The following is a 17,048-nucleotide window of genomic DNA, read 5'->3' on the forward strand; positions in this document are numbered from 1 at the left end:
GTTTCTTCTTGCCAGGGGTAGGGGGACTCCAATTTCCAGGAGTGACTTTTTATTTTCTCTGAGGCCTCAGTATCAATATAGAGTTCAAGGATAAGAGAGAAAATAAGACAAATCTCACCACTCTCCAAAGGAGGCAATACAAAAGGGAAAGGGCACACCAGCCCCCAAAGAATGACAATTCCAGGACATTTATTATATGCAATTACCTGTTCCCTGCTTACAAACACCAGTCTGAGAGCATCCCATTTATTTCCACTTACTAATGTCAAAACTGTAATTTTCCCTTGTCCTCTTCTCTTCTTTCATGAATGACCCCTTTTGCCTGGCTGTTGACTCCCTTCTCTTTGTTGTTCTACTAATGGCATTCTATAGAAGTTCTTGACAGGGATACCTGGCATGACTCAAAGGCTAGTAGATTCACTGTGACTTCCAGTCTCTTTTGTCAATTTGCTCCTCAGCATCTGATCACATGACCCTCCAAGGTCAACACTTATTGCCTCGCTGTGAGTAGAAGCTGTAAAGTTCTATTTATTTGCCCATGGTCATTATTGGAACTGGATGTCTAATCCAGATGAAGAATCACAGTTCTCTGCCATAAACGGGGGCCCCCTTCTTTGGGCAGATCCTGTTTTGTTGAGAATTTACTGTACTAACTTTGAGTACAGAATTTCCAACTGTGCGCCCAAGTACCCGTATAGCTTGTGAAAATATGTCCTGACGTTGCCCGAACAAACCTGCAATAAACAGAACCTGACTGTTTTCAAAGCAGCAGACAGTGTTTCTTACATCTTTTGGACCTTTGTGGAGCAGCAGGATGTGAACAAATAGCTTAACTGCCCCATATTTCATTCTGGAAAGTTGATGGATTTACCAGATGACATTCTAGATTGGTACAAGTTGCCTTGCAAAAACACGAGCAATGATATGGGACTGACAAAACATTTTTTTTCATGCCAGTTTCCCCCATATTTTCTGTCGGAGGTGTTTTGAGGGTTCTGATATAAAATCTCAGAAAAAATACCTTGGTGAGCATGGCCTCCAGTGTCCAATTACCTTTATCTGAATCCTGAACTTGTATGCGATGTTTATGTCTTATCCTGAGAAAGTTTTCTGGGAGATTGTTTCAACCTGTTCTACCAGCTGAGGAACTTAGAAATCCAAGTATCTGTGGCTCCAACTTAGAACATTGTCCTAGACATCTTAAAAGAATATTTTGGGATCTGTAATTAAACAGATTTGGGTAAAAATCCTGGTTCATTTGTTTATTAGTTCAGAAATCTGGAGCAAGTTTCAACATTTCAGCATCTCTATTCGTATTTTCTAGGTAAAGAGTCTAATTGCCTGAAGTTTGCTGTTAGAAGGAAATGACTAACACTCATAGCAAACAATGGACATTCAGTACACATTGCATACAAAAGCCCCGTACATTTGAGTCAAAAGCTCTTGAAAGACTGGCCAAGGAAACTTATGTTCTCTTTGGGAGACATTGACAGAAAAAAGGTACATATGGAGGATAGCATTCTAAACGAGAAGCTAGAAGAACAGTAATGTAAAAATAGTAAAAGCACATATATAATTACTTCCTAATCTATTGAGTATTTATATATGGTAGAACCACTGCTTCTGGATTCAATGAAATTGAAAGTAGAAGGTTAACACCTTTTATTATCCTGTGGTCCTTGTATTGCTGGGTCTTATCTGGTGATGTTACAGACACTTACATACCTGCATCCTATTGGTTCTGTTTCTGTGAAGAACCATGACTGATAGAGTTTGGCACTACTAGGTGTTCCTATTTATGATTTACGGCCGTGTGGTTTATTACAAGTCACAATACTTTTCTTATGGGGTAAACTACCCTGTTAGTGGATAGGACAATTATTCCTGTCTTATCCATGAGTACATAGGTGTTCATAGATTTCATGTCCCTCACCAAAGCCAATAATAGAGTGTAGAGTTAGGATTCAAATCCTCATTTTCTTCTCTCTCCAAAGACTGCAGCTTGCATGTCTGTTGCTAAATCAAACTCTGTGTTGTAACATTTTTAAAGAAAATCACATCATTTGTCATAGGTGCTCTATGAGAACCCTGAGGTCTAGAAAGTCTTGTTTAAAAAAAATATATACATATGTGGCCAGTTTCTGTCTTCAACAGTTAAGAGGTGTGCAGAATGTGGAAATGATTTCCAGAGGAGTGAGCAAGGAGGCTGAAGGCAAGTTTAAAGTTCAAAGTCATCAAGATCATTTTCCAAGAGACAGAAGGCTAAAGGAGGATAACAGACTCAGATATCTCTCCACAGCAGAAGGACCTGCATGCGAGGACGACTGGATCGTAGAAGCACCGAATGATTCTGTTTATATTAATGCAGCTTTAGGGACGCAGCTGTAATCCACTCTGAGTAGTGTTCTATTGGTCAGTTTCATCAAACATGAAGTATTTATAGCCTGATTCTCTTTCACGTAGTAAAGCAGGGACAATTGGCTAAAATGGAAGGCCATATTTTATTGGGAACTGAAAGGCCATCACCCCTCAGGAGTCTAAGGGAGGACCAACATGACTCACTACGCGATCTGGCTCTTGTGCCGTGTTGACCGGGGCATTTCCGTGGCCCAGTCACCTCTCTGCACTGGCTGCTACAGAGAATGATATCAGAGGGCAGTGGTACAGACAGCCGCCATTCTCGAAGTCCATGCCAACGGCTCTGGTGACCTGGGGACTCATCGCTTCACAGAGGCAACATTGTAAAAGCTGGACCCAATTACACTTGTTCTCGTCTTTTGGAAAGTTTGACAACTTCTCCCAAAGATGGCAACAATTTCATTAATCTTAATCAAAAACCAAGTATTCATTATTCAGATCTTTCTCATAAATCGTTTATACTTTCATCGAGACCCAGGTTTGTCAACCTTGACATTATTGAAATTTGGGGGCTGGGGAATTGTTTGTTTGGGAAGGCCTCCCGTGCATGCTAAGATGTGTAATGGCTTCCTTAATTCTGCTCGCTGGTCTTTAATTTATCTCAAAAACTATTTACTGAGTATTTACTACATGACTGGACTTGTGCTCAATTCTGGGGATAAGGCAAATAAAATATTCTCTCATTTCTCAAAGAGCTCTTGAGTTCATTACTTAGAAAAAGACAGAAAAAAGAACTGTAGTGTTTTAATTTGATGCCTACCTTAAATACTTTCTCAGTGTAAACGTGTTAAGTGTGAATGAATGTCAGTGACTAGCTTTGCCAATGTGTGGTGTATCTTAGGTCATAGTTAGAGAGACAGGTCCGTAAACATTCACTTAAATGGTGTTTCGTAAGCTTCTACTTTAAGACGCCTATCTTTCCATAGCCCACCTGGACACTTGCTCATTTATTATTTCTTTGTTAAATATTTAACATTGTGTCTTTTAGAAAGATAACTGAAAGCCTATGTACATATGCACAGTGAAGTTCTTTGCATACTGGAAAAATTGAATGGTGCTTATTTTCCATCATCCCGGTCCCAATAAGCAGTGCGGGACCTTACTGAACTGAAGCAGCTCCTCCATATGCTACTTAGAATGAATAACTTAGCAGGTTGGTAATCCCGCCCCAAAGAGCTGCACCTGTGGCTACTCCCAGAGCCCTGCTGTCCTGAGCCTTTTTTAAGGACCTCAAGGTATGAGCAATGCTTTTTATTTTCTGAAGGATGTATCAAAACTGAAGCAGGTAGGTGCTCCCCATGGGGTGTTCAGGTAAGGAGATTTCTGATAAAATTGTGTGTTCACATGACTGTGTCAAAGTTGTTCTGAAAAAGTACATATACAGGAATTATTTATTCCCTGAAGGCTGGGGTTCCAAGGGGGGAAAAAAAAGAGATGATGTTACATAAACCTGATAAATCAAAATGTTATATAAACCTGATAAATCCTACTAAAGCCACTTAAGTTGGTGGGATCTAATTATTAACCAGGGCAACTTGGGAAGCTGATAGATCATCCCAAGCGTGCTTGCTCATGGAAATTTCAACCGCAGTGCTTAGCACAGATACAGAAATGCATGGTAGATTCTATGTGCAATATGGTGGAAATTAGTAAAACTCCATTATAATAATATAAAATTATGAGAATCCTAAAAATGTCATAGTGCTAAAGCTAATAAATCATTTTTGAGACATGCATGCCACTAAAACCCCATCTAACACACACATCAAGAAAAGTTCATGGAGAGTAATATATGCATTTATAATAAAAGTCTACGGAACAATCACCTGTTGTCTGACTTTTAGGTTAAATAAGCTTTGGTAAATCTAGCTTATGAATTATAGTATCATACAAATTTTAGTTAGGTTACGATATTATAAAACCATCTGAAACATTATATCTAGAACAGTTGGAAAACATCATGGTATATATTACATATCCGTGTGTATGTGTGTACTGTAATACTCACCTATATTAGAACAGTGCATAGCATTATGCGAAGAAAACACGGATTATTGTGGGATGTTACAACTGATCAATCTCTTCCCTTTTTGGATCTTAAAAAACGGTATGTAATTGCCATCTATGTCTGCTACAGTGAAGAGAAATAATAATGCAATCGACTCAACAATAAGAAAAAGAGTGATTCTGGGGAAAGACCTATAAAAAGTGTCCAGACCCCGTTGAAGCCAGTGTAAATAAATGTAATCACCAACTGTGTGGAGAGCAACCTCAGCCTGTCGGGTGGTTGATAGCCTTTGTTATCTTCTAAAATTAGGAGAGAAGGAGGAGGAAGCATTTAGGAAACAGTGAAAGGGTGTGAGTGGGAGAAAGGCGGTTCTTGGAGGAGGGACCCTGCCCAGAGAACCTAGCAGCCCAACAGCACCCTTCCTTTCTTCCTTCGTGATTCAGAAAGGAGGGATTATGAGGGGGGAAAAAAAAATCTTCCTTATTTTTCCTTGATAAATTTCACGGTTCCTGGGGTTTTGCTGATTATTGTTATTTTGTTTGGGAATAGGAAATCGCTTGAAATAAGCTTACGAGCCAAGTGAGAACCTTGGGTTAAAAACAGGATTTCTGCTTCAAGGCCATGCTTTATCTTTTACTAATCTCATAAAACCCAAGCAACAAAAGGCCTGTTGTAACTCATCCTTCATGTTGTTTTGCAAAGAAAATTAAATTATGGGTGTGAGCTTCCAAAGGGTCAAGTGTACCTGAGGTTGTTTTTTTTCAGGACACCCTAAAATCACAGCCCATCCTCAGGTTGTGGGGTGAGACCCAGTTTTAACAAAGAGTTAACAGAAACCTTTTTTTGTTCCCAAATCGGCCCTCTGAGTACCACAGAAAGGTTTTCAATGGGGTTTGAAGTTGCTCGATTACAGCCTTTCAAATGAATCAAAGACAAGGTCTGATAATCTGCGGTGTGGTCCAGGCTCTTCTGCAGGAACCGGAGAACAAAGGCAAGTGTTTCTCTGTAGGGGCTATCAGACCAGAAAAGGCACCACTGCATCACAGGCGTGGGTAAACAAGCTCTGCTCACCCTTTGTCTTGATTCAGTTGTTGGGTTTAGTTTTTTTTTTTTTTTTCAAATAAATCCAGAAAATGCACAAAGGTTTTTACTTCAAGGGAGTTGAAAGAATGTCCTTTTCCTCTTTGTTGCTCTTGGCCTTTGTTCAGTGGACAATCAAAGAAGCAGAGATTTTTTTTTTATTGAGTGTTAGATTTCATCTCTTAAATTAACTAGTAAAAATTTAAACATCTGAAAATGCATCTCTGGAAGCTCATTTTTGTTCTGTGAATGTGATTATAGATCTGAAGTATCTGTTTTAATTGCTTAAAGGTATGGGCAAACTCTCCCCAGCTACACACACACACACACACACACACACACACACACGCACACGCACGCGCGCGCGCGCGCGCACGCGCAAATGGGCTGCTTGTTGGCCATCCCTCCAGTTTGGTAACTATCTGTAGAAGACACTCCCAAGTAACCAATATACAGGGACTGGCTATATGCTAATTCTCAGCCCAACCTTACCTAAAGCCTGCCTCCCAAAAGGGGTAACAATTCCAGCAGGGGTGGCCTTACCCTCTTCTGAACTTCCCCATGACTTTGTCTGTCTCCCAAGACACCTCTTGTCTTTTATTTGACCCAGAGCACAAGTAACAATGATTTAATATCCACTTCTGAATTTCATTAAAAAAGTAAGGGTGAAATAAAGAGCATCACTTTCGCATACATTCTTCTTATTCTTTTTTTCATTCTCTTAATTAAACATATATATTCTCTTAATTATAACAACTCCTGAGAGTTTTATCATGCCCTTTTTATCCATAATGAAATCTCGGGATCACAGAGTTTTGCTCACATAAGATCACATAACCCGCAAGTGTCAAAGCTGGGATTTGGACCTAATGCTACTTCATGCATACTGATGGTGACAATCCCTTCACTGTTCTCCACTGAAAATGGAGACTATGTCTTATATTCACAGAACATCATCTAGAAGCCAGCTCTGCCAGGATCTCTGCTTCAGAAAAGTGGTGGAACCAGAGAATGGGATTTCCGCACACTAAGAACCACTAAATACGAGGATACTGAAAGGCATATGCACGCACATATCGGTGTTTAAGTGCAGCCCCGTCCAATTTAATGGAGCTGAAACAAAGCTTCTGTCATCCCGTATTTTATTAAATCACTTGGGGAAAGATTGTTGCTATTTGCTTTTCTTTTTTCCTTTTCTCCCCCCCTTCCTTCCTTCCTTACCTCCCTCCCTCCTTCCTTCCTTCCTTCCCTCCTTCCTATTCTTGTCTTGTGTTCTATGCAGCAGAACTCTATGGCATAGTACAGTGAGCTCAGGATTTGAAGTGCAGCTGATTTAGGTTGCAATGCATCAGTCACATAGTATGTTATTGTATCTTTCGTGTTATTCACTTCACCTTCAGATGAGAATGATAACTGCTCCACAGGGTTGTGATGAGAATTGAACGCAACAACGTACAGGGTATGTATGCCAAAAGTAGGTTTATAGTGGTGAGTATGTGAAACACAAAGTTTATTCTTGTATTATTTATTTGTTACTGTATTATTTTCCATACAAACAGCTGTAAACCTACTTTTGCCCCACCCTGTATGTTAAGTAAATTGTGTTTAATACATGTTAGTTTTTTCACACTTTATAAATGATAAGGACAATATTTATTAATGTTTAAATACAGCATAAAATTTCAGTCTGTTTATTGTCAAATAACATGTTTCCTCTTGCAGTTTGAAAAATTGTATCTTATATGCTCCCATTGCCTGTTATAATAAGTATCATAGGAGAGTTATTCAGTAACTAAATGCATCTAATAATGTTAAACTTCATTCAATGCGGTCAGAAAAGAGAAAAAAGTTTGAGATAGTGCCGGTATCGTTACCAAAATAATTGTCTCCATTCTATAGTCATCATCTCCCATCTACTTAGACAAATCTATGTTGGGGCTCATATCTACCTAAGCTTCCCAAAATTAGGGGGATTTGTCTTAGGTCAGATTTCCCTGAAGCAGTCCCAGAAATGAGGATCATTTATTCAACAGTGTTCCTAAGAGAAACAGGTAAAATAATGGGGGGACAGGGCAAGAGAAAGTGGGAAAAATTTGTCATGAAGAAGCCAAATGTAAGAAGAAGAAATAAGGGTAACAATTCAGATACAGTCCCAGCCTCAGCCCAATACGCAGGCGAGCACTAAAGTGTCCAAACTATAGTAAATGAAGTCAGGTTTTCATATTTCTGAGCTAGTCTGTCACTGGTTTTGAGCTCTCCTTGGCTGGAGGTAGGGGGATTATAAACCATCAGACAATTCTAATTTCTGTGCTTTCAGACAAAAGTAGCTCCAATGGCCAAAGGCTGTCCTGTAAGAAGAATGCAGATATCAATACAAGCCAGGACATACAGATTGCAGATGGTCACACAGAACAGGTGAGAAGGCCCCGGGGTAGGGGCTGGACAAAACATTGCTAGTGCCCACTATTGGCCCCCAAACAGAGCCAAGGTTGTTCCAGTGGCAGACTCATGTTTATCTACGAAAATTTTCCACCAGAGTCCTACACAAAGTCTAACAATAACAATTTTTTTTCTAAAAACTCCTTCTTTCAGGGAAGAAAAAAAAACCCCACAAACCTTTAAAACAAGAGAAACTTTGGTGTGGAAATGCAGGGAGATTTGAAAGTTAGAAGTCAGAAATATCCATCTATTTAGTCATTTATGTTTATTCTAAGTCTTAACCTGCTCAGTCCCAGATTTCCTAGGCTGGTTCACATAGCAACAGTACAAGTAACAAATGCACATGGCTCTTGATGATTTACAAAGCATTTTCCCCTTTATCGTCCTAATTGAGCCTCTCTCAGCCCTTAGATATGTCAAATTAGGTGTTAGTGCTCACATTCTGCAGCCGGGAAACTCATGTTTAAAGAGTTGATGTGATTTATTCAAGGTTGCTCAATGGTACAGTGGCAGAACTGGGTCTTATCTTTATCATTTTGTCTTCAAATCCAGTCTTCTTTCCTTTCATATGTAAGCAAGCGTGAACCTCAGTGCTAAACACTAGGTCTCCACAAAAAAATACTTTTTATATTTTATAGCACTTTTTGCAGCTCTGAAAGCCAGTCCTTATGGGCCAGTGGAATAACCCCCACAAAATGAAATGACCTCAGTCTTGTACATTCTCCCATGTCTCCAGGGTGTCCTTTCTCAAAGCCTTTGTCCACTTCAGTATGTTCCAGCTGCCCGGTGAGCTCTGTGATGGCAATGTCTTGATTGGATGTGCTTCACTGGCTTCTGAAAGCCCACTACCTATCTCCATGCCAGGCACAGGATAAGTGCTCGCTAGGAAATCACTGTAGAATGAAGCACAAGGTCAATAAACAGTAGCCCTCATACCTCTCCTTATTTCCAAGACTCAAGCTGGTTGCAGCGCCTGTCTCCTGTTTATCAAAGGAAATTTCACCATCAAAGATCTGCCTCAGGTATGAATTCTCCACTCCTAATGTTACTTTCCAAAGTCACTTTTTACTGTTTGCTGAGAGACTCATTTGCCTTGCCTGGCAGATTTCCACATCACTCAAATGAAAGAAGGTAGTCTGTTGGCATCTCTGCAAGAGGGAACTGCATGGACAAAGACATTGGGAGCCTGTAAAAGGCCATGACTGAGCTGAGTCTAAAATGGAAAGTAAAGGTAGAAGTGAAAGAGAAAAAAGCAAGTGTAACGGTGTAGTGGTGTGAAAGGCAAGGTGTGTAGTTCATTAGTAACAAAGGTTGCATTAGGAGGTCCAGCTGTGACTGGAGTTGAAACTAGAGAGGAACTTGGGTGCCAGGTCTGGCAGAGTTTGCATGCCATGCTAATGAGCTTCATCTTTGTCTTGAGTGGTGCAGAACATTGTACTTAATAAACAGATTTTCAAAGGGATTGGTGAAGAGTCTCTATAGTTAAGTGGGCCATGGAAAAGTTAATGCACCGAATGGCAAAGAGACACACACGTGCGCACACACAATCATTGCCCAATGTATGAAGGGTTTTTCTAGTCTTATTGAAGGGCAAGTCATTTCAAAATTGACGCATTTTTATTGAATTGATTGGGGTACATTGGTTAATAAAATTATATAGGTTTCAGGTGTGCAGTTCTATCATCACCTGTATATTGTATTGGGCATTCACCACCCCCAGTCAAGTCTCCTTCCATCATGATTTATGCCCCCTTTCCCTCTTCTACCTCCTCCCACACCCCGTTCCCTCTTGTAATCACACACTGTTGTCTGTGCTTAATCCCTTCGCCTCTTTCACCCAGCCCTCCAACCTGCCCCCGCAGCTGTCAGTGCTCTGTATCTATGCATCTATGAATCCGTTTCTATTTCGTTTGACAGTTTATATCGTTCATTAAAGAACTTGGGACACTGCAAATTATGGGGTTCAGAATAACCATTTTGGGTGTTCACAGGACTATGAAGAAGGAAAGCCTGTGCAAAAGCGGAGAGGTATGAAAGGTGAAGCGTGGCTGAGGTCTGATCAAAAGTTTGCTGTCACTGGAGCATGGGTGAGACCACAAAAGCTGGTGCTCCTGCTGCTGCCTGGCACTACCAGACCCAATGAATCTGTGTGGGCACTTTATTCAGATGGCCGGCGATCTGAGAGGAAGGCGGGTTATGTACCCAGCAGACGGTCTTGAATTCCATTTTAAACTGACCCTTTCATAAAGGGAAGAAAAGTGTAGGTAAGGGGTTTGGGATTCAGGGAAGAAGTTAATCAGATAAAAGCGTTCTTTATCTGTGCCCCGGGCGGTGGTCTTTAGCTGTGTCCTGGGCGGTGGGCGTCTTACTCTGGAGCACAATGGCTCAGATACCATCTTCACTTGCTTGCAGTCCTCCTGAGGCATGAAAGTGGAACTGCTTATGGTCTCCTAGAGTCAAGGTGGGTCAAATCTTCAGTTCCTGGACCAATAGCTTTTCATATACATCGATTACTAAACTTATTAGCTATTACCTACACTAAAGTTTTCCGACATTTGAGTCCCCCATCAGGAAGTGCTGCTAGTTGACCAGACACAGTACAAAGGACCGTGTGTCTCCTAATGAGAAATATCACTTTCTTGAAGGAGGATGAGTTTCAGTACTAGGAGAGGAAAGGTATCCAGCAATGTAAATAGACATAACATCAGTCTTATACATTCTTCCATGTACTAGAAGTTCACTTTTGAATTATAGAGAGCCCCCCGCCACCAAGAGATCTGGAAAATGGGTAGCCTGGTATTTGACAGGAGGCAAAGATTCTCATAAATTTGCCCTTAACATTGTCCAGATGAGAAATAATCAATTCTGAATTAAAAGAAGTGTGAGCAGGGATGGAGAAGAGGCAGAAGATCTCACTTACGTGGAAGAAAAACTATCTCCACGTGGGGATTGAGGGACTCTGGGGCTATTGAAAGAGAACCTATGGCTGAGGCACAGCTATGCACCTGGACCGTGTCAACCTAAGAAACATCCAAACCTGTAAGAATTTCTATAAGTTTATTTGAGCCACACTGACAACAACCACCAGGAAGTAAAATCTCAACAGACAGAGAAAAAGCTCCAGATAATGGCAGTTTTGCACCTGATTTTGTACATTACAATCCAAAGAGGAGGCATAAGGGGGTTACATGAAATCCTTTGGTGACCGATTTGGGAGGCGGGAGAAGGCAAAGGTGTGGAACCTTTGGGATTGGGTAAAAAGGTAAAACGATTGGCACATACTTCTTTTACACAGGTAGGCACAGGATAGCTAACAGTCAACAGTTAACATGACAATAATACAAATGAGGGGATTTGTGGTCTCTGCTCTGGTGTAGTGGTACTGTGCCCCCGGGGTTTGGATAAAAAGAGCAGTTACCTAACATTCCAAAGGTGTGTTATCATAGATGCAAGAAGGCAATAGACAGGCACAGTGAAGGTAGAGATTGACTTTTTGCCATAGAGGATTCTAACTTAGGGTAATGACTGCCCACCACGACCTGCTTTTCGTTCATTAGTTTTAATGTCAGACCCTCCTTTGTGGTCACTTTACATCTCTGCGTTTGCAAGGCTATCATGCAGGCCGTGTCACGTTCTGTATGTGGCCCCTTTTCATCCACAACTGCCTATGTGGTACTTCTCATCAGGATGAACAAGAGCAGGGTATACTAGGGTTGGTATACAAAGTCTGGTATTGTTTAGTTTGGGTACAGCTCGGAGGCCAGTATATAGATCTTACCTCAATACAGCTACTGTTCCTCCCTCTGAGACCTTCATGGGAGAGATACCATGATTCATGTTCAATTGGCAACATGGTTGCATTGTCTTAATATTACTGAGAAAATGCTCACTACAGAACTCAGACAAATAGGGTTGGGGATATAGTTTAGATTTGAGGCAGAAGGTCATTGCCATTTCCCCCAGCTTAAAGCCAGTGTTAAACCTCCCTTCTCTGTAGAGCTTGGGGTGGCCCCATAGCCAGTGCACAGGATGGAGGAAGCGTGGAGGGAGAAGTGAGTGGGAGATCAGATGGCTGTGTCTGATCAAAGACAGTACAGGGTGAGAGAGAGCCCCAGGTAAAACCAGGTTGGGTGAACTTCAAACAAACAAAAACAACAACAAAAACTTATCACAAACTGCATGCATGCACAAAGGCAGAGAGAATAGTTTAATGAACTCTAGTGTGCTCATCAGGGGGCTCCATCAATTATCAAAATAAGACCCCTGATGTTTCATCTGCATACCAAGTCACCAAGTCCTAAACAAGTCTAAGGAAGATCAAGTCTGTCTTATCTGTGCATCTGTAAGCTCTTCAGTATTTATATCTAAGAGATAACACCCTACCCCTAAGTAAGATTTCCATCTCTTGGAATTCTGATCCAAACAGATTAGCCTGGTTCTTCTCTTCCAATAAGGGTGGGACCTGGGGGTAATTTTTTTCCTTCTGTCCCATACAGAAACATAGGACATCAAGTAGCATATTATACATGAGTCTTGGTGTTTCAGTTTTACCTGAAAGAATTTTAAATCAGTATCCAAGTCTTATATTCAAATTGTATGCTAGGGGAAAAAAAAAAGGAACACAGGAATTTGCATGGAAATTTTTTTTCAGAATAATTTATAAGGTTTTACAGAGCAATATTTTTCAGAAGTGAAAAATTAACCACAGTATATTGCCCTAAAATTCAAAACAAAACAAATTTTCAGTTCTCAGACCTGTTAGATTTTCTTCATTCCAATATCACAAGCAGGATATTGCCTTTTTCACAGCTAGAGAATTAAAGTGGGTGTGGAGGAGGGGCCAGTGGGGAGACTGGTGGCAAAGAAGTGAAATCCAGGATGATTGAATCTCAGGTACTCCGCTCTTATTTTATTGATGACATAGCAGCGTTAGACAGAGGGCCAACTCAAGTCACACTTAACGTTGTAATTTTCTGCATACCTATGATATGTCTACTCACGAGCAATTGAACAGTTCTGAGAAATAATAGACATTATGTTGGTAATTCTCATAATCATTATTATAGGAAAAACATTAACATTTTTCACAGATCTGTAGAACCTTATAGTGGGTTTTTTTCATATTTTAAAATACATCATTCATGACAAATTTAACAATGACCAAGTGAATAGCTGCTACCTCATTACAAAGTTGGAATTTTCAACATTCTATACAGGGGCTGCTTGTACGTGAATAATATGGACAGTGTGTCTTTTCGGGACTTTAATGACAAAGTAAGACAAACCCGTTCTCCTTGATATCGGCAATAATAGATTAACCTTCTTAAGTAACCCAGCTGTTATCAAGAACTTTATCCGTGTGCCACGTGTTACAGAACAGCAAGTGGATTCCTGCACACTGCCGCCACCCTCTAGGCAAAATTCCACAGGCAAAGGTTTGGTGATAAAGGAGTCTTTGTTCAAAAGCTACACAAATTTGGAATAACAGCTTTCCACTGGCATTAGTCATTTAAGCTTATCAATTAAGGCTAAAGTCTTTAACTCTTTAGTTACAGCTTTAATCACTTAAGCCTGCCAATCAAGGCTAAGGTCTAACACCTGCGTTTTCCTAGCATTTACCCCTGTTAGTTTTTAATTATCTTATTTCTATAGGTTAGTTTACAAACTAAAACAACATAAGATACTAAAATGACACAATTCTGGAAGAATGGCAGGCTTCTGCTCCAGAGCTTGTCCCCTCTAAAACACCCAAAAGGAATAACCCTGCCACCCTCTGCCAGGCCAGCCCAATCCTAGGCTGCGCCTGGAGTTTCTTCTCCCATCCAAAATCCATCCAAAATAGCATCCTTTGGGAAATGCGGGCAGCTGCAGCACAATCATCAAGGCCTATTAGAGCAAGAGAGAGCCCGAGAGCCCTCTTTTTATTTTGAATCTCCTGGTGCATAATTCCATGTGATCTGGAGGCGTTCAGCTTCTCAGCCAATCCCATCTTAGACTCTTTACCATTGCCTCAGGCAACCTCCTCCTAAGGTCCCTCCTTTTCCTCCCCAGTGATCTGATCAGATCTCTGTCAATCGCACTGAACTCCCATTCATCCCCTGAAGTGGATTTCAATATCTAATTGTAGAGGTGAAAACACTGGCCAGAAGGTATACTACTGTATTGCAAGGTGAGTCCTGGCTTCACACCGCAGCTGAAATTACTTACTCTTTTGCTCTACATCTGGTGTTTTCTTTTGTACATCAATGTCTTCATGTTGTTCTTGCTAGAGGAATAATTTTCTCTGTTTGCCTTCAAAAGCCTTCTCCTCCTTCAGATAGATTAACTTTCATATTATTTGTTTTGGGAATGCTTCCTGACTTCCCTTCCCCACACTGTTAGGTACACACTTCCACAATTTCATATTCTTAGTAATTTTATTTATACATGCTCATAGAAACAGTAAAACTCTTATAAACCTCTTCTAATTAACCAAAATATTGGTTTAATCAACACTGTACATTTCCTGGGTAAAAAAGTAGATGCACAGCCAATAGAGATTTTTACGATGCCTTGACATTTCAATGTGTTGTTTGTTTATTCAGATGTGTTTGTTTCCAACCCCATTAATTCCATTTGTACTTGCCATGGCAATTATTTATTGTATTTTATTGTTTATGTAATATTTGAGTGCAGAAAGAAAGAATTGCTGCATTTATGACAACAAAATAGAACATTTTATAAAGACACAATAAAGAGCATTGCAAAAAAAAGCATTCCTACTTTAGGTGAGCAAGAAGCAATATAAAAGAGTGGGAGAAATTTCAAATGGATGTTGTACTTATTTCACAAGTGCGAGTTCTCTTCTCCCTTTGATGAAATTGAAATTGGAAATTGGACAGGATGCATTCATTATATGTGAGAATCATACAATAAAGGCAAGTTTGACTTCTAATCAATAAGAACATATTCCAAGAAACACATTTTCCTTCAATTGAAAGACTGATGAGTGTAAATTTATATGTTTAAATCAATATTTTTTGTTTACGTTTGAATATTCATTTTGATTCCCAGTTTAACCACATTAGTTTTGCTAACCATATCAAGTTTCAACAGATAAAACACTGAGATGATTTAATTCATGAGAGTTTAATGAAGGAACATTGGCAGAGGTACAAGCCAGTTTAAAGAAACATGATGGACAGTGCACTTCTGGCAGCTGCATGGAATCCCCAACTTCAGATCTGAAGAGGAAAAGGAAGAAATGATGTCACTAGAGCCAAGCATAATCTGGAACCTTGAAAGAAGAATTTGCTTCAGAGGAGCTATGGCAGGAAGTAAAAGAATTCAGCCCTTGCCAGAACCACAGCCATGCAAGAAAACAGATGGGAAAGGAATACCCTGATGTCTCCTACCTCAGGCTCTCTAATCTCTGGTCATTGCCTCCCATTGCCCCAAACTCAGTTGGTATCCAAGGGAGCAGGGATACTTCTGTCCAACAGTTATCACCCCCTACCCCACTGAAGGACCCACAGCAAGACAGAAAAGGATGACAATGATTGTGGGGGGAACAAGAAGCACCCCCCTGACCAAGTACCAGTTCCTATCATGATGAGCAAGTAAGTTTCCTCCTAATTCATTTACCATTTACCCTCCCTATTGGATTGGAAGTTCTGTAAAAGGAACCACATGGCCATTTTGTTATGTGCAGTGGCAATTAGTAAATATGCAAAGTGCAGCAAATCAGTCAATGTTAGACACCTTACTGATGATGTAGAAGAAAGAGAAGTTCAACTGTAAGGTAGAGTTGAGTTGACTTTCTCTCTTGATTTTTTTTTTTTTTAATGCAGAGCAGTATTTGAGTTGGTGACAGGCAGTGACTTAAGAGATTGACATTTGTCCATCTATTTAGTTTCTGCAGACACTGAACAAGTGATCTGCTAGATTGGGTTTTGTTGATTGCTAACAGCATGTGCTGCATTTGAACCAGTAACCTAGATGGGAGAAGAGCTATAGCCAAGGAGCTCAGCTGTGTGGTCCCCTTAGGAGGAAAGTTAACTTAATTAGTTCTCAAAACAACACTGCTTGTTTTATTATTCATTTTTTTCCTTTGCTCTTCTACAACCTTATGCTAATTTTTTCTCCACACTCAGAATAGCTTCAAAAAGTGAATTATATATTCTCCCTATGTGCTTGATTTATAATGCTTTTCTAGAAGAAAACAACTCGTAAAACTCTGAGAATTAGATATTTCTATGTTCTCTCTCTCAATTTGTTTGATTTTCTCCCCTTTGTAATAGCGCTGTGCCCATTCACAAACATTTCTCAGTAAGCATTAAGGCCTGGGAGAGTATTTTTATTCTGTAAATTGGGTAGAAATTTAACACACCAGATAAACATGTTGAAAAAAACAGAACAGGTTGGGAGACAGACTTTAGTAGACTTTGACTGTCAGACCTCAAAGATATCTTAGATACTTCCTGTCTAAATCCATTGCTTTTTAAGTGAAGTAGCCAAGGCCCAGAAAAGAGAATAAAATTTCCTGTGAGAAGAGAGACCCATATAGAAAGTTCACTCCCTCTCTGGCGTATTTCATGGGCAGGATTTCAAAGTGTCTTATTTCTGGCTGGCTTCTTCCGTTTCCATCCAGACCCAACTCTCAGAACACTAACCAAGGTACTGGGATGGGATTTCATTTGGCAACATGTTGTCTTAGCGTAATGTGAAAATTTGAAAGCCTGTTTGTTCCAGCATCAAATTGTTGCAAGCATCTCTTTCTATATCATCTTTCACTTCATATATCCTAGGATCTGTGTGCCATTTATAATCTCCCCAGGAAACTGAGTTCCTAGAAAGTAGGGATTGCATTTTAATGATCCATCTCCTCACCAATACGTGCAGTGCTTGGTACAAGCTGCCAAACACATCGCATTTTGTGGGGGGAAACAACCAAACCACAACAAACATATATTCTGGTTCCTTACCCAAGGGTCTTTTCACTATACTTTTTCATTGGCTTTTTTTTTAAGCACCTTTGTACAAATTAAATGATGGTTCACATTACACATTTTGAAGGAAAATGCCTAACACCCCTATGAAATAATTGTGTTCCTATCACTTAGTC

Source organism: Desmodus rotundus, chromosome 12 (assembly GCF_022682495.2).
Source record: "Desmodus rotundus isolate HL8 chromosome 12, HLdesRot8A.1, whole genome shotgun sequence".
Classification (NCBI taxonomy): Eukaryota; Metazoa; Chordata; class Mammalia; order Chiroptera; family Phyllostomidae; genus Desmodus; species Desmodus rotundus.